Raw genomic sequence first — 26,261 nt, 5'->3', positions numbered from 1 at the left:
TGTGCCCCCTGCTTCTCTTGCCCAAATACCTTTAATTAGTCAAGGCCATGACTTGGGTGGAATTTTAGGGTAGAAGGTTGCAGACTTGTTGTCAAGAAAAACTTGGGAAATTGAGGAGATGATGGGGAGGCAAATTTGTCAAAAGGTATAATTTTATCTGGGAATGAGAAAACTTAAAAAGCTTTTTTTTTTTTTTATCATGCTCAGATAATTTTTTTCAAGAGTCATTGACTAATTCTAAAAAAAAAATCATTGAATCCTTTGCTTGAAGGCCTGAGTTTCTGTCTCGGTAAATAACAAGTCAGTCTGAAAGGAAGCCACGTAGATGCCTGTAAGAGAAAAGCTGGACCTTGCAGGAAGGATGTGGTCCAGTGTAGTTAGTACAAAATAAATGAATGTTCATCTGAAAAAGGAGGAAGAGATGATAACAAAGGGGCACGTAAGCTTTGTGGCGTGTTGTTTGGAGATATGAATGTCAGTGGAGAAACATGAAGGAAGCAATCAGAAAAATATCAAGTAAAATTCTCTCCCTACAGGAAACTTTTTCTTTTCAGATTGGTTATGCCAGGCATGAATTTGGTCCATCAAGTTCAATAAAGCCTTACAGGGAGAAGTAAGGGCATCATCAAAGCAGGGTGAATTAATTCCATCTCAGAGGAGAAGACCACCCATTGAGTCTTGCAGGCGCTTTGATCCAAAACCATGAACTCGGCTAGAACTTAAAGGAAATTTTTAGCAGCGTAGTGTGAGCACCAACCGGCCACGAGGCATCGGGGCAAATCTGTCACAATTAACTGTTAAGTAACGCTTCAAGTCTCAGCAGTGCTGTTTCATTCCTCCATACAACTAAGAGGTCCCTCTTGGCTTTGCTTTTAATTAATTAAGCCACAGTAGTGGTGAAGGCAACACTACAGCAGTTGCTTTCAGCCTAATTGTTCTCCAGGCATGTTTGCAGCTCTCCTGTAGAAATCCCAGCCTTGTTTCAGGACTCAAGCTGCACAAATGAAGTTGCTGCTATTAAGGCAGTTTGTTTCCCATTCCTTGGCAATCTGTTCCTAATGTAGAGTCCCACTGCAGCACGGACTTATTATTATCTTTTAACAAATGACAAAAAAATTATTTAAACAAATAGCAAAAGCATTTGCCATCTACTGAACTGCTTTTAGACTCTCCCTGTGCTTCAGAAATTAAGGTTTTCCATGTTGGCATCTATGAGTTTCGGCAGCAGAGTTTTACGATTATGTAACAATTAGGAAACAAGCCCAGTTTGATAGACCCCAGCGCAACTGCAAAATTGTTTTTGTCCCTCAGTCCAGGGTCTATGATAACACATTTCCTTCCTTCCTGCGTTATGGTCTTCAACCAACAGAGCATGCTTTCTCCATGCAGGCCTCTCCCCAGTTTTTAGGGGGGGTTGACAAACAGAGGGTTGACAAACAGAAGGATTTATTTTGTATCACAGTGTTCTGGTTTTCAGTCTTAAACTGCAGGACAGACACAACAAATTGAATCAACTTATGCTTAGTCACATCTTTTTCATTTATATCAAACTGGTGCCACTGAAGCAGAAAACATTCTTACTCTCTCCACATTGTTCAAGCTGAAAACTAACCGGCTTTGCACATAATGAAACTCATACTTCATCTCTTTAAAATAATGGGACCAGTTTTATATTTTGAAAACAGAGTGACTTACAGTTGCAATGCATCAGTCTATTATTGATGCAAGAGGGAATATTTCCTCTTTCATCTTTCCTGTTTCCCTCTTTGGATTTATTTATATGAAGTCCATAACTAAAGCAATCCCTGTTGTTTCCCAACAGAATTAAGACGGCCCCAGGTGTGAAGATAACGGATGTCAGAGTCAGTGATGCAGACCAGTGGGGGATCCAGGAGGAGACGGACAGTGAGAGGACCACTGCCATTATCACATGTGTGCACAACGATCCAACCGCGGAGAACAGGTAGGCAGCTGAGCGCTTTCGTGCGTTAACTCTTGCTGAAATGCCGTGCGAGACACACAGTGACTCCTTTAATAAATGGGGTTACTCTTTTAGTAGCAGTGTATTATCCTTCTCGGCGTCCTTGGAAAAGCTATAGGTGATCTGTGAAGAGCTTTCTTCTCTTACATTTCACTTCTGAGCTTCAGAAGTAGACGATCTACTTAAACTGGAGGCAATCAACTGGTCCTAGCTCATGTTTGCTTTTCTTGCACCTTCAGGCAGTGGGAGAATTCCTGTTGCCAAAGAACTAACAAAAAGAAATGGATTAAAATAGAGAAATATGAAGAATAATTGAGAGCAATATGGGACAATGCTGTCTCCTTTATTTGAAAAGCTATAAAGGTAATAGCTATTAAGTGTTATTCATTATTGCTGCAAAACACCTATGAGTGTCTATGAAATGTCTCATGAATACTGTGTATGTTTATTGTGGTAATGCTCCAGCAAGCTATATCAAAAGTAATGAGAAATTTACACTGTTAGTCAGAATTATGTATTTTTCAGTACAAGCAATTTCTCTCTATTATCGTGCGGTTACTCTACACTTAAAGTACACTTTGCATACATTTAGTTTGAAATTGTATCATAATTAGAAAACCACAAAACTTTATGTCAAAACTTTAATTTCAGGAGTCTTCCTTCTGCATACATCCTTTTCTGAAAGCTCCTTTAAGGGAGAAAAAAATAATATTAGTGTGTTAGTGATTGTGTAGACTTAGGAAGATTGTTGCTGAAGGTTGGGAGTGCAAAGTGAGTTTCTGCTTCGTTTCCTATTTGGTTTCTGAAGCTGTATTAGAGGAACAAACTAATCCCACTTAATTTTGAATACCTGCGATACATGTGCTGAAGTGTAAGCTATTTGCTGTGGGTTCCTTTTCAGCGACAGGGAGACGGAGGCACTGGTAAGGTGAAGCAGGCCTGTGAACAGCGAGCGAAAAGTGTTTCTTTCCAGTAAAGATGCAGAGACTGGAGGTGACTAACTCAGACGCAAACATTTGCATTGTAAATGCATGAAGTGAAGGGAAGTGATTCCCAGGCTCTGTGTCTCTAGTTAAGTCAAGGGGTACAGAGCTTTCTGGCATGAAATGTCAGGAAAACATTTCAGTTCATTAGCTGCTTCATTGAATTCCTCTCCATTAAAACAAAGAAAGAAAAAGTCTCCTCTTGCTTCCTAAACGCATTTATAAAAGTTGTAAATTTGAATTTGTGGCTGTAGGCAATTCTAGCCCACCTTCATCATTTTTTTGCTGGGGTTCACAGGCTATTATAGTGATAATTCAGAGCTCTGGCAGCTTCGTTTGGCACCGTCTGCTTTGTCTCCGAATCCTTGGTCTTTCAGCAAGATTTCCCAGTTCCTCAAAAAGCGGTTAAAGAAGCCAGTGTGTCCCATTAGCAGGGGGAGCCCGCCCAGCGGAGGGGAACCGCAGCCCTCGTCCTGCTGTCACGTGTCGTCACACGACGATCTCGGCAGTGAAATCTTGACCTGGATTGCCCCAGACAGTGACCTAGGCGCTCGCGCAGTGTCCGCTCTCAGCTGAGCGTGGTGGGTCGGGTTTTCTGCTAAAACAGCGGTGACCTCTGTTCTGTTTGGAGCAATGTGGAAAGCCATCGGTTTGGAAGTGCAATGCTGAGATTAAAGGAAGACTTAAGACTGTTTGGTGCTACAAAGGAATCTGTCTATAGAAACTAAGTGACGATTTTTTAAAGTTAGACAAAAAATAGGGAGAACACTGAAACTTATTGCCTTGTGCGTGGTTTCACTAATCCATGAAATTATACCTGTCACAGTAACTTAGTTTTTATTAAAACCACTTTTTGCTTTGTGTTGAACTGTTAAATTGCACAAAAGCAACGAATCTCAAGTTAATTAATACTTTGACCCTTTCCTTTGTGAGATTAGTTTTAATATTTTTGGATTAATTAAAGTATGCAAATAGAAACTGCTGAAAGATTGTTTCCAGATTTGCAATATTGTAGTGCTTAGAGTAAATATTTAACTTTGATCTTTATTTTAATTTGCTTTTTTGGTCATAATGGTGGCACTCTTGTTTCTTTTGAAGAGCATTAAAAATTTATGTGGGGATTCTGCTGCTTTATTTAAATCAATGGGGACTTGAACTTACTTCTGTTAAGGTCAGTGTAGCAAAACTGTCACTAGACTGGATTCATCCATTCCTCCTTTTAGTAATTCAAGTAGCTTCATTAAAGGCAGTTTATGTATGAGTGGAAGCACAGGATCAATCTCTTTCATTGTCGAGCAGAAGCTATTGGTAAACAGAATAGTTCCTACCTCAGGGGAGCCAGTTTTCTCTCTTGGAAGTCATTTTAATTCTGCTGACTTGGAGGCGTTACGCTGCTAGAGGCAGGGTGAGCTGGGGCTGAGCCTCCGAGCCCAGAGGAAGAGGAGACCTGCAGGGAGGAAGAGGCTGCTGAGTTTGCCACCGTTGGCGACCACCCTCGGCTCCGCTCCGCAGTCGTGCGGAGAGCCTCGGCGGCCACCCATGCTGCCATCGGGGAGGTTCGGGGAAAGTGAGGGACTCCGCGAGTCAGAGCGGTGCTTGCCCAAGTCTTGGTGGCTATCCGCGATGCCCTTCGCTCAGAGATCTGGTCTCTGCTGCTCGCGCTTCGGCTGCTCGCTCTTCCCCAGTGTGCGATGCTGATAAGAGCCCCAAAGGGCTGTTGAGTCAGACCAGACATTGCCTGCAAGAGGAACAGCAGCTTTCGGCTGTAACGCGTTCGTGATCCAGCCTTCATTCCTTTTAGCTAGTGTTATCTCCTGGAGCCTTTTCAAATTTGCTTACTTTTCTAATCTTTCTCCTTCTCCTCTCTGCAATGTTATTGTTATCGTGAGTTTTTCATCTCCGTTTCTCACATTTCCTCGTGCAAATTGAGTGTTCATTAAAATGTTTTAAATTAAGACCTTTCCTCCTTTCATGCAGAGGGCATCATGCCTTTTTTGTGCAACACTTTAAAAAAAAAAACTTATCACAATGTTTCAGGCAGTTTACATTATATTCTATTAAAAATCCATTTTGTCCAAGGTTGTCACAATTCATAGATTAAAGCTTTCCAGAGTGTGTTTTGTTAGGAATACATTTATAAATTCACCTCTTTAGTAGTCCCATAAGCTTGTATTTAAAACCTCTTTTTGATAATGCAGTTGAACAAAGAGCATTAAAAGAAGAGATTTATTTTAAATATACACACGCAAGTGTGTATGCACACACCTATCCTGATCTGTGGAGTCTCACTTTGCCCCTACTGCTGTCATCTCAAAGGACTCTTTTGGTAGCACATTGAGCAAGGTGATTGATTGTTGCCGTGTGTGTTCATTCTCTCTTGTATTCTCTCCTTGGAGCAGGACTCTTTGAATCTCCTTTTGGTAGGGCTAGCTGAACCAAAAGGGTGCTTTGTTTCAAAAAGACACAGTTTCTACTTCAAGCACAAATACCACTGCATTGTAGAGACTGCTGGGACCGGGTACTTCCATTCCATAGGAAAGGATCTTTGCGGATTTCTGTGATGAGTGCGGAGTGCTTCTTGCAAGGATCAAGGAAAATCGAGGCTGGTGGACTTGAATAAAAATTGTATGGTTTCAACCTCCCACACAGAATAACTGTGTCTGTGAAGGATTGGGATCTTATCCTGAGGTCTACGGCTGTACGCGGAATTGTTGAAAAAGTATTTTTGAAATACATAGAAGGCCAAAATTTGGTAGCCTGCCAGATGCAAATCGTTTGTAGTATCCAGAAAACTGATCCTATTCTTGTAAAGACCACGGATGTTTTTTCCACTGTATTCATCAGAAGATGGATTGAGCCTTGCAATTTTTTTGTCCTTTGCACGTCAGAGCTATCTGCAAGCACCTTGGGAACATAGCCACAAATTGTGCTGCCATAAGACCAGTTCGACACACCTTGGAAAAAATGCTCCAAGAACATGGTCTGGTTTTGGCCCATTGCTCAATGCTGACACGCAGAGGAATGGGATATCAGGACTTTGCAGAGTGATTCAGCATTTTGTAGGACTAGATTATTTCAAATTGTTGGTGAGTGGGAGCTGGGTTTCTAAAGCCTCTGTTGAAAGGCCCCACAGTACGACAGCTTTCATGATGCTTGGTTTCTCCCCTGGAAAGCTGAAGGAAAGAACAAAATCTTAATGAGACCTGAACCTGTGGCTCAGGAGTGACAAGATATCACTAACGCAAAAACTTAGACAATCTTCAAAAAAGTCTTCAGAGCAATTTTTTTCAGTTTTCATCAAGAAGTATTTATTTTGTTGCCTGTAAATTTGTATTTTTTAATTGATGCAAACTAGCTCCACTATCTGGCATTTGAAATCATCTGACTTTAAACTGGGATAAGAATGTCAGAGTCCATAGTGATCATTCCATTTCTTTACTGTTTTAAAAGGTGCTCACAGAATTCAAATAATTTGAATGATTTTATAAAATCGTGATTGTGATGTGTGCGTATATATATAGATATGTCTTTAAATCAAGAAAATGGTAGAATCTGCTATTTCATGTGTTTTTAGGTATGTAAATAGATCCTCCAATTTTGAAATAATAATAATACATATATATTTTTTTTGTGCTTGGGAATACTCCTCGAACTAGAAGTATCACTCAAAAGGAATATATAAAGTTGGCTGCCGGTTAAGATATATTGCATATATTTAGCAAATGCAAATACATATTACTGGAGCTCATGGTCAACTGAGCAAAAATGCTGTGTTGCTTGGTTTTGTTTTTAAAGCTCTGGGTATGTCTCAAAAATAAGAGCTGAGATTCTTTCCTCTGGCTTCTCATCTCATCATCAACAGCCTTGATTTGCTATAATCCCTTTATTGTTGGAAATACCATTTTCCCCACCAGGTATTCCAGTCCCTCACCTTACCAAGCTCAATAAGCAGACTCTCCCTGGATCCCATGTGGGTCTGAGGGGGCTTCCTAGCTTCAGTTCAGCCTTGGCTCTGCCAGATTTGGGCTGCTTCTCGTGGCACTGTGGTGTTTCTCCACTGAATTCCCCATCACTCTGTACTCCAGAATGGCTTTTTAATTTGGGCCCCATGCTGCATCCAAGCAGCATGAGAGATTCCCACTGTCTCCAAAACCGAGCCTGCTCTGCTCCAGGTTGTTTGATTAGCTCCTTTAGCAGCTCGGTTGGCTGTGGAGCATCCGTGCTCTTGGTTGGTACAGTGCACAGTGTGCTGAAGCTAGAACGAGGAGCTTGGGTGCTTCTGTTAGATAAATCAGCCTATAGGTATGGGTGGCTGCAACTTGCTGTAGCACACGGCAGTGTACTGTTACCTACAGTGCGGAAGGCACCAGGACATGCAGTGAAACACTGCAGATGTGTTTACTGCCAGAGGAACTTGCTTGGCCCCAGGACATTGAGCATGTAAAGTGCCATCAGCAACAACAGTTGGCTGACAGAAGATCAATTTTGTGTGTTGCTCCTACACAAAAGAGCGGTAAGTGTTATAGACAGCCAGCCTTGTTCTGCTTTATTTTAGGCCCATGGAAAGGCAGTGGGCTGGATGCCGTTAAGTTCACACAGTACCGAGAAAAGTACATGAGTAAGAGGAGCAGAGGGAGCAAAGAAACACAAGGCGGTGCATAAAGCAGGTGGGAAAGCCAATAGAGAAGAGCTGGGGAAAAAAGCCAGAGAGATGGGCAAGGGAAAGCTGATGGCTGTCAGCCCCCTATGCCAGACTGGTCTGATATAAGTGAAGCAGTTGGACTTCTGCAGGCTCCCATCCTTCCTTACACTTGGGCTCTCCTTTCACCAGGAAAGCCATATCTGGATCTTTGAAAAGGAAAGTTTTGCTTTTTTTTAAAAGAAAAAAAAAAGCTTAAGGGATGGGAAGAAGTCATAGACTCTTCAGCAAAGACCCTGGAGAAAATGGGATCGCACTGTGGGAGGAAATGGGTTTGGGAAGGGCTGAGCTGGGGCAGGATTTACATGTTGTTCGCAGGCTCCTGCTTGCCAGTGGTGTTCACACAGGGGCTGGAGCTGCTCCTCAGAGAAAGGATGACACCAAGCCCCCAAATTCAGGGCCAGGGCATCCTGATACTGGGGAAGTCACTGGGTAACATCTGTTCTGTCACGCGGGGAAAAGCTGTGTGTGCAGCGTAGTGTGCTGGCTTGGGCGTTTCCCCCCAATTCTTATGCACTTGTCATTTTGCTTAGGTCAGAGGTGTCATGGGCAAAGAAATGTGCTTTGACTGTAGAATGGAAATGGCCTACAGTTCCTGCAGGAGTTCATTCTCTGGCCTTTGGCCAGACCCCAAGACAGCCCTGTCTCTTGAGCCATTGGTGAAGAGGGTTTTATCCTTAATGCGCCAGTTTTAAGGTTGTGACCCCTATTATGAGTGATGGAGTCTGGTAAAGAGTGTTCCAGTGAGAAGCATCCACATGTATTTTCAAGCATAAATGACTCAACAGAGTCTCAAAGAAAACCTGAGTTATAAGAATTTTAACTAACCTTTATTCTTTACATGTATGCCTCTGTGTATAAAAGAACGCAAGCCTCCTTGAAAATGCTTCTCTAAAATAAAAGCACTGACATCTCACAATAGCTTAGAGAGGACATAAAAATAATAGATAAATTAACAGCAGTAGGAAGGACCACTTAGTGTAGAAAGCTGTAGTTCTAGGATCAAATGGGAACATATAATTTCTGGAGTTTTTCCTCATTCAAGGCCAGGAACAATGAAATTGTCTATCGCTTTCCTGTAGGGAGCCTAATAGCCCGGTAACCACATGAATCCTCTCCTGGCCTGCCGGCTTTTTCAGATGACTGTTTCTTCTTCTTACTTAGTTAGGCTCATTGCTGCTTTGGCGAAGTCCCCAGTAGAGATGGATCACAAGGATTACCAACTGGTAGTTCAGATAATTGCTTCCTGGCCCCAGTTCACCAGTCCAAGAAGATTGTAACTCAGTGACTCTTCTCATTCCATCCTTGCTGTGCTGGTATGGTACCTTTATTATGGCCCAAGGATATCTTTTTGAACAAATATACCTTTGGTAGGTGAAAAGAGCTGTTGAGCAGTGCAGTAGGGAACCCCCACAAGGTAAATGTACTGTTGTCTTGTAAAATTTGAAAAATGCATAACTTCTTTTGGGAAGAACTCAGTAGTGTTCACTTGTGGAGTGGAGTAAGATGATACAGTGCAAACAGAAGCGTGAAGATGACTTAGAAAACTAATATTAGGTAAAGGTCCGTTAACTTGCTATGCTAGTAAAATGCTCTGTGTAAATCCAGAGAAATATGCCAGAAAATTCCTTCTGCCAGTGTAGTGTATTTGTGTTTGTCTAAGGGGCATATGCTGAATGACAAAAATCACTTTTTAGCTTACAAAAGTTAAGTTTTGCTTAGAAGGCTCAGTTGTACCTTGATAAATATGCTGCCATGCCCTTGTTAGGTAGAAAAGCCTCTGATTGCAAGGTGTCTTTGTAGAGGATAGGTATAATGTTATGAGAAGCATCAAACTTGGGCTATATGTAGGGTATCCCCTTAGTAAGGGACAGAGGAATTATATAACTCAAACTGAGAAGACGACAAAGTTTCTTAGGTGTAGAAAGGAGTGTGCTGAGAAACTCTTCTTGCCTCTCATCCTCTGCCTTTTCAGAAGCAATAGGAAGAAAATTCTGGCAAGTAGAGGGTTGTAGCATGAGAAAGGGAACATACATGTTTGGCCGGCTGGTCATGTTCGCCCCCTGATTTTGATTCTTGCCTCAAAAGAGCCAATTCTGATTCACTGAATTCGCTTGATAGCTGTTTATCACCCATGTTTGTGGATGAAAACTTTTTTTCCAAAAGACTGGTTCCTACTTCTAGAAGTGGTTGGACAGGAAAATTTTGAGCTTAGAATTTAAGACATTTTGATTTTGATCTCCTTTCTCTGTATTAACAGTTTAGGAAGCATAAGGAAAATGGAAGCTATTTTTTAATATCTGACTTTGCTTTTGAATATAATTTGTGTTAATGATTTTTAAAAAGAGATCGCTGGAACTCACTGGCCCGTTAGTTTCTTCCTTGGTGCAGCAATGAACATGCCAAGAAGTGGCATAAACTCTTCACAAGACTGGTCCGCAGAATCTGATCCAAAACCTACTGGCATTCCTGAGGACTAAAGACTAGATCAGACTAAATCCAGCCATTTTGAGTGATGTTTCTTTTGAAAGATGGGCCCAATCATTCTGAAACGAGTCTTGTTTTTTAATTTGACCTAATTAGCTTCATTTTGGGTACATCATTCCTACATGTGAATCCTAATATTGATGTAACAGTTGGCAAAGTTTAATTTCAGGGTAGGGTAGTCTGCGTAATTAGGACTGCAAGAATATAGCAGGAAGGCTGTGAGCAAATTTCAAATGCATGCTGAGCGAGTGACTGACTGTTGAAATAGTTATTCATCCATTGGCGCTTGTGTGCTTTTCCCATATTGGATGCCAAAGGGAGTGATGACATACTCAAGAGTCAATGGGCTTCTCTGAATCTCTACCAGTCTACTGTGTGTTATTTCCTATGCAATACGTATTAATGTTCCTGTGGACGATTGCACGTGAGTTACTATAGGAGGTCCATGACAAAAATCTGTACAGTTCTGGAAAATTTCTGAAGCTTTACTTCACTGCCACGGAGATACGTGTGCACATTCCAGCTATGCTTAGCTGACAGCTCAAGACTGAATGATAAAGCCCAAGTAAGCATGGCTGCTGAACCCACCACTCTCATAACAGATCCTCTGACCCAAGGAACAAGATCGAAAATGTAGGATTTGAGGCATTTGTTTTTGTAATTTAGTCATAGATTATTTTTTTTCTTCTCCCTTAATAACTTAGAAAAGCCTTATATGAGGTGTACACTGATCTAAGTAGCAAGGAAACACAATTCTTTGCCAGAGTTCATCTTATAAATGTGAGCTCTGCACACCTTTAGGTTTCCATACAGCACCTTTAGATGTCTAACCTCACCTATATGATGGGAAAGTTGCAATGGGCCTTACGGGGAGTCTGGAAGGAGGGAGAAGAGGTGATCAAAAGCTTTATGCCACAAAGACACAAGCTGATTCTTCTGTAAATATTCTCCTTACTAATATACTCAGTTTAAAAGACTATTCTTTTGGCAAAGTTAGGTCTACATTCAGAAGAGCATCGTTATGTAGGGTGCCACTTAAGTACGTACTTGGTTTTAAGTACCTACCTCAGTTCTGTTGATGCTGGTTATAATGATAAAGGAGGTACTCAGCCAGCAATTAGAGACAGCACTATGCTGAAAATATAAGTCTTGATGGTAAGCCATGTTATATATATAATGAGAGGCATTAGTGTGTCACATCTGAAAATGTTGTAGAAATCAGAAATTGAACTGTTCTGTAATACAGAACCTTTCTCAGTACATTGGAAATGTTGCTGAAGAATTTACTTTCATCAACTGTACACAAATTTAAGGTCCATAATTGGATTGGTCTTTGATATAATAGGACTGGAAGAAATTAATGAATGAATGTGAAATTGGGGAGCCTGTATTTGAGGTATGTTTAATTCCCACCTTTACCGATTAATGAGTTTGCCTGGTAACGGAACCTCCAGTGCACATTCAGAATTGCATTCGAGATGTGTTGACTTGCTTACTTAACAGCCAGTGCATTAAAGTACAAAAACTAAAAGCTCATTTATTAGGCATTTAGCCAAAATTTAAACTCATTTTGTTGTTAGGAGGTGCTGTTGCTAGACAGACAAATATTATGTATTTTTCTTTGATTTATTTGATTACCCTTTGCCAAATACATTATGAAACATCCCAGCATTAACTTTGCAGAAATCAACTTTTGCTTTAGTTAGTATTTTTCACTCGTTTTTCCCAAAATATTCCTTGCCTGTGCCCATAGCTTAACATTTTTTTTGAAGCCCATAACGTAACTTGAATAAAATAAAAGTAAGCTGACTGGAAATTGGCTGATTCTGTGAGAGGCAGCATGTGATTTTTTTTTTTTTTTTTCCCCTCTCATTTCTTTTTAAACCTCAGTATTTCCTTGAGAAGAATGTTAAGCTGGATTTGAGCTAAGAGCCCTCACACTTTCATTAGTGGGATGAATCTGCAAGCTGGGCCTCTGACACCTTTGCAAGCTCCCTGGCTCTGCAGGGTATCTGAAGAGTGTATGGATCCAGAGGGCAGCTAGCACCAGGAGAGCCCGGAGAGCTGGGACGTACCATCCAGTAAGCACTGGTAATTAGGAAAGCTCCCAGCCTCTCAAGAGGCAAAATACAGGGGAACACATTCGACTACTGTAGCTTCCCATTCCGAGGGAACAGCTTGCCTCAGGACCGTTCACCAGCTTATATGGCTGGGGCCGTAATGAGAGAAGAATTATGTCCCCCCAGTCCGTGGCTGAAAATGTAGGCCACCATTTTATAATAAACTTGGACATATTGCCTGTAGGATCTTGCATGCAGGTACTTGAAAGCTAACTCTGTCTGTTCTTTCTGTACAATTTGGTCCATGTGGATTTTCCCAGGATACTTGTTAAGGGGTTTGCTGTGAAATATTGCAGTTATTAAGGCAAATTGCTAAACCTTTAGCGAAAAAGCCTTCCTAAAAACCAACTGCCAATAGCTTGATCTTGAAAAATTCCATTTTTTTTTATTGGTCTAATTAATGAGCATGTTTTGATTCTTTAAAAGTTCTTGGGCCTGCAGGGCTCAAAAGCTTAGCAAGGCATGGTGCTTCCAAGTTTCATGAAGTGAGGGCATCTTGAAGGAGAGCTTTGTTGTTGGGGTTTGCTCTTCTGTGGGTGTCGTCTAAAGATGCTGTGTTTTTTGGGGGGGATTCTTAACCTGTGCTTTGATGGTGAGCAGCCCTGAGCTGAGGACAGGCAAACACAAATCCTCCCTGATGTTTGCTAAGGTTCAGTTAGGCTGGTCTGTGATAGCAGGACTGCGAGTGCTGAGCTCTTTCTGATACCATATTGCACTGTACTCCTGCGGCTGCCGGGCTGGGACCGAATCATCTTGTGTAGCCCTGCTGAAAATCCCTTCTTCCCCAAACAAATATCCCTGTTACTGTCAGCTAAGAACAAGGCTGTCTTGCATCACTGAGATGCTTACCATGTTTTAGCTCTTTAGCCAAGGGTGCGCTCAGCACTGCACAATCAAAAAGAAATACTTGGTCTTGTCTCTTAGGAGTTTTCAGTGCATAAGTTTAACTCTAGAAGTTATTGATCTCAGCAGTGAATGGATAGTGGAGATATTTGGAGATAGATATTCCCATTTTCTGTCTCCCTTTTAGACAATTTTCTTCCAGGCTTGTTTTCTAAATGCATGGCTGGTGTTTCTTTTTGTCAGATAAGCAGTCTTCTTAATGGTGTACCATTTAATTTCTTCAGTGACAAGAGGAGGAAATAAGTTATTCCTCTTTTAAAAAGACTGATTTAAGTAGGGAATAATGAATGCAAAATGCTGTCATTAAAAATCAGCAGATAAACCGATGGATCATCTGTCACTCCTGAGCCTTGCCATAAAGGAAAAGTAGATAATCTTTTTTCCTTTTTTTCCTTTTTTTTAATGAAAATGATAATGATGAGTATGGAACATGCTGACTGTGAATGCCTTAATTGCCTTAATAATGAAAACTGTTATTTATCCAGTGAACAACACCTAGAGACTCCCTGCTGGCCAAACACATCGTAGGAGAAGATAACTTCTTTCAACAGCCTTCCAAAGCATCTAGCATGAGAGAAGCGGTATTTTACAGTTTTGCAGTCCTTTGTCCTCTCTGTATTTTTGAATTTCCCTAGCTTTCTTCTGGCAGATACTCATTCTATACAATACTGACATAGTGGCATGAAATTGAATTTCGCACAGTACACACTCAGACTTTGAGAGTGGGAATCACATGATGCATTTGGGTGTCAACAGTGGAAGATGCTTGGGTCTCGCTTACCTGCATTCTCTTGAAGTGCTTCCAGGTGTGATGCATCTCAAGGGAGATACCTAAAACAGGCCAGAAAATTGCACAGTAGAAGTGCCTTTTCTCTGCACTGAACATATAGGGTGGCTACTGGGCTACCTCAGATGGAGACATCTAAATTAGAGAAATATTAAATTGAGTGAGATTAATCCAAGCCTTTGTTTCTTGGAAACATTCTGCTTCTCGTTTGATACCATTAAAGAGTTAATAATTTGCAGGATATGTCAGCTGGTACTGTTATCTGAGAGTACAACAGCTTTTCCCTTGGTTTATGATGTGGTTTAGTTGAGTGACAGCCCTCGGCAAATATTGACTATTTTGGTGACTGTTGTCCTTATAACCTACCCAGAACTGCTGAAAACATGTTCATAGGGATTTCCTTTTGCCTTAGTGCAGATGTAACAGTTGAAAAATAGTAGCTCAGGTAGTTCATAGGCGTGAGGGTGGTTTTCCCACATGGCAGGTTGAGTGCCTTTACCCCTGGGCTCTTCAGAGCTGGATCTTGTAATCCTGTAGTTTTCAGAAGGACAAGCTTTTTACCTGATGTGGAAAGGATATAAATTTAAAAACAGTTCTTAAGGAAACTACTTCCATCCTTACTCTCCTTCTCTCCCCTACATATGCTGAACATTTTTGAGTACTGATTGTCAAAATACCTGTGTTGTTTGTTAATCAGTTATTAGTCTTCAATATGGCAATATTCCAAAAAGTCTTTTCTGCCTCTGGCATTGACTGTGGTAGGCACTGAGTGCACGTGTAGGACACTGTCTTCAGAAGGTCTGTCCTTGGTTCAGGCCCAAACTTTTGGAGATTTCATTAAAGAGCCTAGGCTGAAGTTCATTAAGCCGAAGAGCAGCTTCCCACCTTGTTTTGTATGCCTTTATTTCATGCCTTTTTTTTTTCTTTTCTTTCTTTTTAAATGGTATGCTGGACTCCTTTGAAATCAGGTAAGTAATCTAGATGTTAGACTGAGGGCTGCTCAGTGGCCAGTAGCATGGAAAACTTGCCACTTGTTTACTTGCTTGAAATAGGACCCGACTGTCCCAATCCAGCATGTGATCTAGGCAGATACGAATGCTCTGTTCCTCACTACACACACTAGAACATCTATTTTTCTCATTCATTACAAGGAGACAGGAAAGGAGAAGTTCAAGCCCTCATCACAGTGTATTCACCATCTCACAAAAGCATTTCTATTGACTGTGTCCAAAGCTTTATGAAACGATGCTATCATCAGGGGTAATATCAGTCTCTGGCCTCTGTGAAGAGGATTCTCATATATATATATGATATAAAAAAATACTTTAATCCTGTTGGTGATGGCAACCAACAGTGCTTTTCCCCCCAGTTCCTGTATTGCTTAGAATATTCACTCCAGCTGGGTAAAGGGGGCTCACGCCGTGGTGCGCAGTGGGGCAGAGGCGACCCCAAGGCTTGCATGCCTGCAGGGACTTCCCGTTCACTTCGCAGGGGCTTAACAGCGGAGCAGAACAGGTCAGACGCAGGGCTGGGCTCCCCTCCTCTTTTCTCAGTGCAGCTTTTCATGTCTGATTCCTTGTATTTTGCATATATTGCTGCCTCAAGACAGCTGAACATATGCATGTTCCAAAAAGACTGGTGAAGACAAAAAACTCGAGTATGTTCTTAGAAGCTGAAAATAACAGCAGATTTCTGTTGGTTTGGAGATGCCAAGGCATTTGTGCATTTATTCCCTGCACAAGCGTTTAAAAACTCGAGAGCTCCATTCTTTGTTTTACAGAAAAAAATTCTCTGTGGGCTTTTTTTGTTGTTGTTGTTATATACATACATATATATATACACACATATATATGTATACACACACACACATATATATTTAAAAATAAAAAACATAAAGAGCTGGAGAACTGGAAGGGCGGGAGCAGGATTTCTTTGAAGTAGTTGAAGGGAACAAGGAATTGATCACCTGCAGTGGGACAATTTGTGCTTTTGCCTCCTGTGATTCAGTGAATTCATGAAGCTTTTGGTTTGGCTGTCACTTAGTCCTTTATTTATTTGATGAGGGGATGTCTGCTGGACTTCCTCCTTCCACCTCTCCCTCCACCCCCAAACTCCAGCGGAGATCAACAGAACTGATGTGATGTGAGCTGTAATTCTGTTTCAACCATGATTATATGTCAATCTGCTGTACACTGTAAGTGGTACTTCTGGATTCCTGCTGTGAGTAGTTGATTAGATTCTGGTACCTTTTAGTTCTATACATAAGGAATTTTTTTTTTTAACAAAGCAGAGTAACACACAAAAGCCCCAGTTTATTCTTTATTCTCTTTTTCCACCAACACCTCACGTGTAAATGCAATGATAAAATGTTTTTTGGAATGCCTGACTTCCCATAACTCCCATTGTCCTTCTTTTCCAAATAAAATTCAATTTAAAGGGTTCATATTGGCCCCAAATTCTAGGATAGGTCTGTGACCTAGGTAGAAATTTCCTATGAAATGTGGATGTTAAATTGAATTTGGAACTCTGTAATAAAATGAATGCTAACTGCAAGTTTATTTGTAGTCCCACTTGATACATTTTTCATTGTCAGCACAGGCTTTATTCCTCCAAATATATTATTGAATGAAAAAAAGAAACCTTTTATCTGCTAATGCTGATGCCTGTAATCCATTCTGTTCATTTTCTGTGCTGCTATTTTCTTTGTATGGTTCTTCTCCAGCTTGTATAGCACAGAAGAACTTAATTGCTCAAGTCTGATGTAGTTTTCTATTCCTGGCAACTGTGTAGGTTGCGAAACCATTATGTGGGAGATGCCTTCTGGAATATGTAGCGTGTGTTGCAGTTGGGATATGGCAGGGTTAGGGCCCCGTCTGGGAGGAGCCTTTTAGTTAGCTTTTTGGACATTTTCTATGGAGCTGCCAATTAGATTGTCATTTCCTGAGCAGTTTTTGCAAGTGGAAAGCGTTCTTTCTGAGGGTCTCATGCTACAGGGGTTTCATAGTGAATGTAGCATCACTTAATTCTGGGAGATCAGGAGTGAACCCCCTGAATTTATACCAGCAGCTGATGTTTGACAAAAGGCTGGAAACAACTCTTCATCTGATGACATGGAGGAAGACACTTTCCCTGGATGACTAACAACCTTTGATTTCTTGCCATTGAAAGTCTTATTCTGTTGTTAGTATTTGCAAATATTATGCTTGGTGCTGGTAATGTATAACACTGGAGACAGGTTATACCCCAAAAGGCTGGGCCAGCCTAGGTTTACTCATTTGCACATGTTGTCCCTCACTTAATTTTCTTTTAAATAGAGCTTTAATTAGGTCTCTGGATGAGACAGGCGCAAAATGGTATCTTGTACAATGAAGGCTGTTCTGGAGTCCAGACTCCGGGGTTGTTCAGGATTGAGTTGCTCCCTGCTCTGGATCTGACCCTTGGGTGACTGGTTGGACTCCTCTGTAAGTTTTCAAAATGCTATAGAGGAATGACTTGTGTGGTACTTAGGCTCCTTGCGGGTTACGTGCGCAAAAGTTGTTTGCAGCTGCAGTTCCACTTATTCACCATAAAATACTAGGACAGTGCTGGTGCTCTGATGCACAGTGGAGTCTTGTTAAACTTTAGTAGTGAGACATATTGACAACTCTTGCAGTTTTTATTGTGTGCCCCCAGATATTTATGTTCTAAAGCACTGACTCCTGAAGCCAAGTGATTCAAAAGAAGATTCAGCTTGTGTTTAAAGGAAAAAGTGCAATTCTGCTTTTCATGACTGACAGAAAATCTGGAAAATTAAGAGTCAAAAGATGAGAAAGCAAAGAGGGAACACTTGAAAACTTGAGGAATCTTTAAGGTGAGCTCATGAATGTGCAAGGTCTGATCAATGATTTTTTTCATGTTGGTGATGCAAAGGAGGGCTCTTGCTTTTTCATGTTTTAGGCGCTATTGGAGCGCATGCTGTGGTAGGGAGGGCTTCCATGTTTTCGGGCATAAATTATCATCCTTTGCAAGTGGCCATTTGATTTCCTGTCTTGGCAATTAATGATGGAGCAGGCAGTAATTTTAAGATGAGCTTGGTCAGTCTACTTGTTAATACACCATGAACACAAACACTATAAGTTCTGAGGATCCCTGCTCTGCTAATTAGTATTTCTGTGGTTTCACTAATCACTTAAACTGGGAACTTGGCCAAAGCTAACAGAAGAGACTTCCAGTACAATAAATTGTTTTAATTTTGTGATCTGATCTTATGCATGGCTCAGTGTTTCTGAAAGCAAGAGTAGAATAAAATCTCATTTTCCATGATAACATATGCAAATCAGAACTTTTTGGTCCCAGATGAAGCTCTGCTTCTATTGACATGGTGCTAGCAAAATACTGTTAAGAATAAAAAGCCCCTAAAACTTTATTTTGCTGATAATATTTCATTATTGCTTTGTAAGCTACCTTAACCATAAGGCAAAATCTGCTGAAGAGATAAGATCCCATAACTCTTGTTTGCTTGTATCATTCTCTCTACGATTTATAGAATGCCATAGGTGTTCATGGCATTTTGCAGACATATAAAAGATTGACATGTTCCTACCTCAAAGAACTTAAAAATTTTGCAGTTTAGCAGCAGTAAGCAGTTTCTCCCATCTGAATTTTACTTTTTAACGGCACTGTATAAAATCACTATTACACAGCTGCCAAATGAAATGGCATTTTATTTTTAGTTGCAAATGTGATTTTTTTTTTCTTTTAATGCTTGTTAAAGGTCCGAGTCTGTCTACATGAAGGACTAAAAATCTCTCTGTCCTGACCATAATGCAAAACAGAAGCGGTACAAAATAGCCCCTATCCTCTGACCTGGCAAGATTACCTGCAATGTCCATGAGACTGCCAGTAAGGGGGCCACGTAGCGCTAAACATGGTAGGGACTTTTATGATATGGGTGATACTCACTGCGAAATAGAGGAAGATTCATAGCTCCTTTCACGTCAGGAAGCAACCTGCGTTCCAGTGGTAATGACTCCCGGCCATCGTTGGCTTATGCGAGATTTGAACTAGTGACCAAGCAATGAAACGCGCTGTATCCCGTTATCAGAGCAGACGCTCTTTTAGCAAGGTGCTTGGGGATGATTTCTATAGCTCTTGCAGAGGTCAACCAGCTAATTCCTCACAGGCTACCCTGAAAATCTTTCCATTAAAGTTTAAAGATCTAGGTGAGAAAAATTTTTATGTGGCTTATACTTATATGTCCCTGTCTGAAGGAGAATACGTTCACTTGCTCATTTCTTTACTTAAATATATCTGAAACCTTTTCCCACCATTGATTTTAGACAATGGGATGCTTTTTTATTGCTGGTCTTAGGAATGTCACTTTGCTACTTGACCCATCTTTACATTTTGCATTATATCTTTACAGTAAAGTGTGGGTAAAGTTCCACTTTCGTACTTGCAATTTTAGGATTTCCAGGCAGTTGTATAAAGGTAAAATACATCTATATCCTGCCCAGGTAATTTAGCAGAATTATATATATAAACATAACATTAAAAGCCATTTTGTGAGGCTTGTGATTACACTGATTTTGTTTGTAACACACCTGCATGTAGTGACTTAAAACATTCTGTCACTCATGTAGTAAACTCTGTCCCACAGCATAATGTGACAGATGCTAATGAATATGATACATCGCAGAATTTTGAAGCAGAGATACTTGGAAAGATCTTACTATCACCTCATTAAATGCTTTGAAAATTATTTTTAGTGAAAATAAAGTAGGATTTTTTTTTTTAATAGGACTCTACGTGCGACCCTAAACATAACTGAATTTCACTTAAATATTATGAATTAGGTTGATTAATTCCAGCTTAAATTCTTCTGAGCGGCAGACTGGTGGGAAGTTGGAATTACTTGGAGGGATTTTGTTTCTAAGGATGCCAGTAGCAAAGCTCCCACTAGTCTGAGTGGGAACTGAAGCAAGCCGTTATGCTATAGTCCAGCTGCATTTTCGCAGTGCCAGACAGCAGCAGGTTTTTTTTTTTTTTTTTTTTTTTGGATTCGTGGGTATATCACAAGGTCAAGGCTACCTTGAGTTTGTCAGACACCCTGTCTTTCTCCTTGAACAAAAACTCAGCAGAGAGCAGAGTATCAGAATTAACAACGTACAGTTTCAAACGCAGAGAACTTACTCAAAGGCTTTGGGAAAGCAGGACTATTTCCGATTTATTTCTCAGTCTTTCAGTTAAGTGCTTACACAGGTGCAAATATTCTCACACAGAAATGGGAGTAGGAACTCTCTTGTAATTCCCCGATGCACATGTTTACATGTTTTTAGTCCTTTTTTGCTGTGGGAGATGAGCAGCGCTGTTTCTCTCTCATTCTGATTTCCTTTCTTTGTGTTTCTTTGTTGTTTGCCCACTCTGGTTGCCTGTAGCAGGTAATCTCTGTATCAGCTCTTACGTTTCGCTGGGTAGCAGCTTTCTTTTGGGATGTCATCTTTTTCAGTGGAGTAAATGCTGATCTTATTATCTACGGGCTCGGCTCTGTGGTTAGGGAAAGCTCACGCTGGGCATTATTTTATTTTTTCTGTCTCCACGCTGGTGAAATACCTGTTGCCTTCCAGTGGCATGACAAGGTTGCCTCGATCGTGTCCGCAGCCTAGGCGTGAACAGCGCGTCCCGTTGCCCCAAGGAAGGGGGTGATCGGTGCAAAGTGGAGTGAATTTAGTTTTCATCATTTATTTGCCAGTGGAGTCCGTTTGACTCGGCATCGTATTTAGTCTGCGAGAGGTGAGAGACAGGAGGAGGCTTAAGGTGGTGCTGCCCTGTGGGCAGCGGCTGGGGGAAAAGAGGCCGGGAAGGGGCTCGTGGCACATGGGCTCGGCGGTAAGTTTGAGGAAAATTGTGCAGAAGGTGAACAGGGGCTTGTGGGAAGACTGTGGACAAATTCATGGAGAGACGGCCTGGGGAGTCCTGGAACAGGCCAAAAAGGGTTTGGAGATACCAGGGCCAAAGGCCTTTCCACTGACTTTTTATAAAACCATCAGGTGCCAGAGGGAGAAATTTCAATTAGATTTTCATAACCCATTAGTTGCCTGCTATTTGCCTTAACCAAAAAGGGGGGGTGAGGAGGCCGCAAGTTGTGCTGAGCCCCTGTCGCAGGGGGTCAGTGGGGGCCGCTCGCCAGCACGGCCCCGCGGGACGCTTCGCCTGGGGGGGGGCAAGAGGTGCAGAAATGTCTGGGAACGGGACTGCCGTCCTGTGCCCCCAGCGGTGGGCTCCCTCCCGGTGGTGGGGCAGCCGGCTGCGGAGAGACGTCTGCCGGCGCCTGGGCCCCGAAGGGAGGTGCCCGGTGCCGGGGAGGGGGTCAGGGCACCGGTTGCTCCCCGCCGAAGCGGCCGGCGCTGCCGCGGCGCGGTGCCCAGGGGCCTCGCCCTGGGCCTGCCTCTCGTCCCACGGCTGCCTGCCGTGCTCAGCCGTGTCGGCAGCTCTCCGACACGCACAAATGTCTTCCTGGTTGCGCTTTAAACTACAGGGACTGTAGGAATTGCAGTCACACAACACTGCTGGAGGGAGTTAATATCCTTCCTGACTGAGTACATTGCCTAGAGGGACCATTTTGTGTGTAACACTCTGGTAGAGAGAGTGATACTATGCACTGAGCAGCGCAGAGTAAAAAGACTAATGTGCACTATGTTAAATGGTGCCTTGGGTTTTGCTGGGTCCCTATTCATAAAACACAACAAAGTGGCGACAAGGATAAGCCTTGTCAGCTAAAGGAGCTGCTGGGAATACCAGAGAGTGCTTAGTGAGTAAAACAAATCAAATTTTGAAATCCTCCCTTCCAAAGGAAAGCATGGAGGGGATTTAACTAGAGTTAACTAGAGTATTTGCAGAAAAATGGCAGAAAAATGTGACTGGGGTGGGGGTAGAAGAAACACTAGGATTAGCTTTGCCATAGCAGGTCAGAGCTCTGTCTCGAGGCTGGTGTGGTGGCTCCAGCAGTAGCTAAACACCTGATGCTTCGGGAGAAGGGATATGGAAAAGAAGGGCTGCCTGGCTGTTGCAAGAGACCCTCCTGGGCAATGAAACTGGGGCCTTGGTTAGCACTCTGCCCTTAGCCCACATCACGGTAGCAGCAGTTAGAGCAGCAGGCACTTTCCAAAACCCTTCTGGTTGGTAGGACCCTGCTTTCTTGATGTAGGGTCCTGCTGTAATGGGTTAACTCCATGTTGTTTGCGGCTGCCCTATTTTGGTTCTGAGCAGATTCCTTTTTAATTGTAATTAGGGTGTCCTTGTGTTCGTGGCTTGCTTCCATCTGGGAATTGTTCCTGACAGAAGCTGTTCCAGGAGTTTGGCTGTTCGCCTGGCGCTCAGGCGGCTGGGCTTCAGCTCCCTGCTGAACCAGATGCTCCCTCTGTGACTCTGGCCAAGTCGCTTACACTCTGTGCCTCAGTTTCTAATCATGAAGTGGAAGTGTTAACATCTGCCTTTTTTGCAAGGGACTTACAAACACACTAGTCATAGAGGGTTAAATCATGTGTTGGGGGGGATGGTATATGTTCCTCAGAGAGATGGACAGCAGCACTCCTGGATTTTAGTCTGGCTTGGACCTTGTCTTTAGCTAAGGATGACTAGCACATCAGTTACAAGCATTGACTTCAGTTCCCCAGCAAAGCTTCAACTGAACCTAAGTGAGTCTTACTTGATTGCTTTAGAAAGAGGAGTAATCAGGAGAACACAGTAAAATAGATGCTCTCTCCTTGCGCCTAAATATGCAGATAAACTCCAGTAGGCTTTTAAAAAGTACCATGCAACTAATTCTGGTTGAAGTTTGCAGCAGTATGGCAGAAAATCCCATTTGACCCTTATTTATGTCTTCTGATACTTGCATATCTTAAGTCATTCATTTCACCCTTTAGTTGAGGGTTGTTTATTTCCTGGCATTGCCCCCTGCAGCTTTGCCTCAGTTGCACCACTGTTGGTCGCCTTGTGGTATTCGACCAAAGAGCCTCTCAGTCCTCTGTGGTGGCTGCTGGCTTGTCCATCACAGCCTGGTCACTGGCAACCTCTTGCTCTGGAGGAAGAATATGTGCTGCATAGACTGGGACACTGAATTCCCTGCCGGAGATGGGTCCTTTCTTGGGATAGGGCTTGGTAGTGCATCATTCCTCGTTTGACAGCAAGTATCCCACAGTACTGGGGTGATGGTGAATTTGTATCTTACTTTGATTAACTTTTCTTTTTTCTCCTGAACTAAGGCTGTAGTGCTGTATCCCCTAAGGATAGGGCCTTTGCTCTATTACAAGGAAAGTTGTCAAAAATTTGTGGAAAATTATGTTCCCTTTCACCATTCTCTACTATTGTATTAACCTGTTCAAAGAACTCCAGCAAGTTACTGAGGGATAATTTTCTGCAGCAGATACTCTGCTACCTCAAGCCTACTGTGTTAATCTCGCCTTAATTAGATCCTTCATCCCATTCTCAGGAACAGATGGGAGGCTCAGGGCTGTGAAATACTTGGGATCTCCGGAGAGACCTGAGCAGCAGTCCTCCACCCCCTCACAGATACAGCTGTCAATGAGTAGTGTAAGATTTTTCTCATGCTACATGTACAATAGTCACTGGTATTCAGTGGTGCTGGCATCTTCTCCTATTCTGCTCATATCCTAATATCCACTAAGACCCGGTGAAGAAATCACCTTTCTTACTGTTTTAGCATTTGCTCTAAAGGTGAGTGGCTTACCGAATTGCTGAATTGGGAGCCTCGTTCTTTTCTGCCTAGCACTATATGTTGATATTTGCAAAACTGTATGAGAACCGTGAACAGGTACCAGGTGAAAAGCAGTAAACCATGCCTTACTTGATGCCCTATGTGTCAATGCATAGCCCACACTGTTGATAGTAAATCCAACTAGGACTGGATTTCATGTGACTTTCTACATGCTTCTTCCAATTTACCATTGGAGTAGTCTGCAGAAACTCATAGCAAGATGTCTCCCTGCCATGTGTCTGTACACTAAGCTAGATACAGCACAGCTGATCTGAAGGGGATGGTGACAAGGGAAGGACACAACCAGAAGAAATCTAAGCCTTTTTCTTGAATATTGTAAAAGAAGATGTATCACTGTGTTAGTGGTGACAGTCATTTTTGTCACTATTGTAACCTGGTTTACTTTCTTGACTTGTCAGCTAAGCATGTGCCAGCCAGCAGTCATCCCTGTCTTTGGATCAATACCTGCTGGGATCTGTAGTTTCTCTGGTACAAAATCTGAAGTACAGCTTGGTCGGTTTACCCCCTCCTTCCTTCCTTCCTTCCTTCCTTCCTTCCTTCCTTCCTTCCTTCCTTCCTTCCTTCCTTCCTCCCTGCGCCAATCTAAGCCTTTGGCCCAGGTCCAAGTATGTCAAAAGGTTTTTTACAAGTGAAGTACCTGCACACTCAGATTTTAGTCTAGAGCAGAACATCACAACCTTCATTTGGAAAACACTGAAGATTCAAACACCGTACTGAGCCCCCTAAGACTGGATAAATAAAGGACGAGGAAGAAGCCCTGAATGAAACCTCTCATGGAGGGTTTTTGTTCTGTTTTGTTTGCTGGGCCTTGGAATACAGACAAACCCATTAAAATGAGACCATAAAACAAGCCACTGGTTTTGGTATATGTGCAAGTTTGGCTAGACCCAAAGCAGAGAGTAACAAGATTTAAAGCAAGTATCCTTCTGAAGTTATAGTTTGAAACAGGGAGCCCCACACCAATCGATGGGAGTCTGCTTTTGTTGTGGTCACAAAAATCACAAGTCTGACTCATGCTATTACAGTGATGCACAGTGTTGTCAAGGTAATGGATTTGGGCACTTGGCATATACAGGAAGGGTGTAAAAGGCGAGGAGGTAATCTGCAGGCCTCCAAGACCAAGTTTCATATTAAAGATTTTTTTATTTTTTTATGACTGAGATAGAGAATACTCAATTTTTGTTGTAGAAGTGAGAGTTTTATGCCCTGGCTTATTGTTGCTATCGTTGTGCACATCACCCATGGGAATGCTGTTACTTCCCGTAGGCAGCAGTGTCTGTGAACGTCTCTGGCATTGCCTCATCTTGCTGGTACCTAAGAAACTTCCCTGCAGAGGGCTGAAATAGAAATTAGAAAGGGAGAGCAACTAGAGATACCATGGAAATGACTCTTGGGTTTGCTTCTTAGGAAAAGACCTTAGCTGTAGGCATTACTGGGCAGAGCTCTTAAAGAGGCTGAGGTATGGAGGCAGCTATAGAGAAGGCTCTAAGGACCGTGTTTATAACCCATGAAGGCCTCTTTTCTTTTGAATAGTAGCAGCAACATTTTAAAGCATTATTTAAAGACAAGCTTGAAAGGATCAACTGAAAAGGCAGGAGAAGTGGGATTTCTTTTACCAAAACTTTGTAATCCAGTCAGCCTGCTTAATTGTACCTTGATGAAGGGAGAAACTGATTTAAAAAAAAAAATGCAGCTACCTGTTAAAAATTATCGGGATGAGGGATAGCTGCCTTCCACATATAATTCCTTGTCTTTCTTTTCCTAGCTTTAGATGAAATCAGAAGTGAACTAGAGAAATACTAGAAAATTACTAGATTAGAGAAACTAATAACTAATAACTACTAGAGAAATATCTGCCCTAATAAGATAATCTTGTTTGGAAGGACCTGTGATGCAAAGGGCACTAGAGCAATGCTAGAGCAGAGTCAGGGCTTGGAGGAGCCGTACTTAGCACTATTTGTACAAAAGTCAGTTGCGGTCAAGGTGGGAGTAGAGCTGTCCGGAAGACCAGGTTTGCCTACTCTGTAGCATTTTTTCTCTCGAAAAGGAGATAAAGACTGAAAACCTATAGCAAGAGAAAAGATAATCCTATCCAGAGGTTTGGAAAAGGGATGTTGTCATTTTTGAAGATGGAGGTATATTCACATTAGGAGCTAAGAGTGGCCCATTTATCCAAACTCAGTGTGTGCTCCTCTCCTGAGGGGCTTAATCCAAATCTCAGCAAAGCCAGTGGAAAAACTTCCACTGAATTTTAGTTTTTGGATCAGGCCTTTGGTGGAAGAAGTCTGAAATCATGTTTTGATAGAGGACACAGCTGAGGAAAGTGCTTGTGCCTGTACTTACCGGCAAGCTTACAGTTAATTCTCCTGGGCATCACGGCTGAGCATTTATGAGCCTTTCTTGAACAAAATCCAATGTAAAGTTTGTTTTTGTAATACCAGCGGTGCACACGCAAATTCTCTAATAGCCTCTGGTTTTACCTGAGAGGGAGATAGCTGGGGCTGGTATTTCTTTGGAGATTTATCT

The 26,261-nt window shown here is 42.1% G+C and overlaps 1 protein-coding gene across 1 annotated transcript in view; it reads left to right on the top strand.

Annotated features, from left to right (window-relative positions):
* Positions 1-1,895: 1,895 nt before the first annotated feature.
* Positions 1,896-26,261, top strand: part of LOC106489907 (transmembrane protein 132B-like) — a 148,761-nt gene continuing 124,395 nt past the window's right edge. The window contains exon 1 of the mRNA XM_013949195.2: positions 1,896-1,963. The gene's annotated coding sequence lies outside the window, so the exon portion shown is untranslated. The remainder of the gene's footprint in view (positions 1,964-26,261) is intronic.

The sequence above is a fragment of the Apteryx mantelli genome, chromosome 17 (assembly GCF_036417845.1).
Source record: "Apteryx mantelli isolate bAptMan1 chromosome 17, bAptMan1.hap1, whole genome shotgun sequence".
Taxonomy (NCBI): Eukaryota; Metazoa; Chordata; class Aves; order Apterygiformes; family Apterygidae; genus Apteryx; species Apteryx mantelli.
Note: the sequence above shows the minus strand (reverse complement) of the source record. Positions and strands in the feature narration are given on the sequence as shown.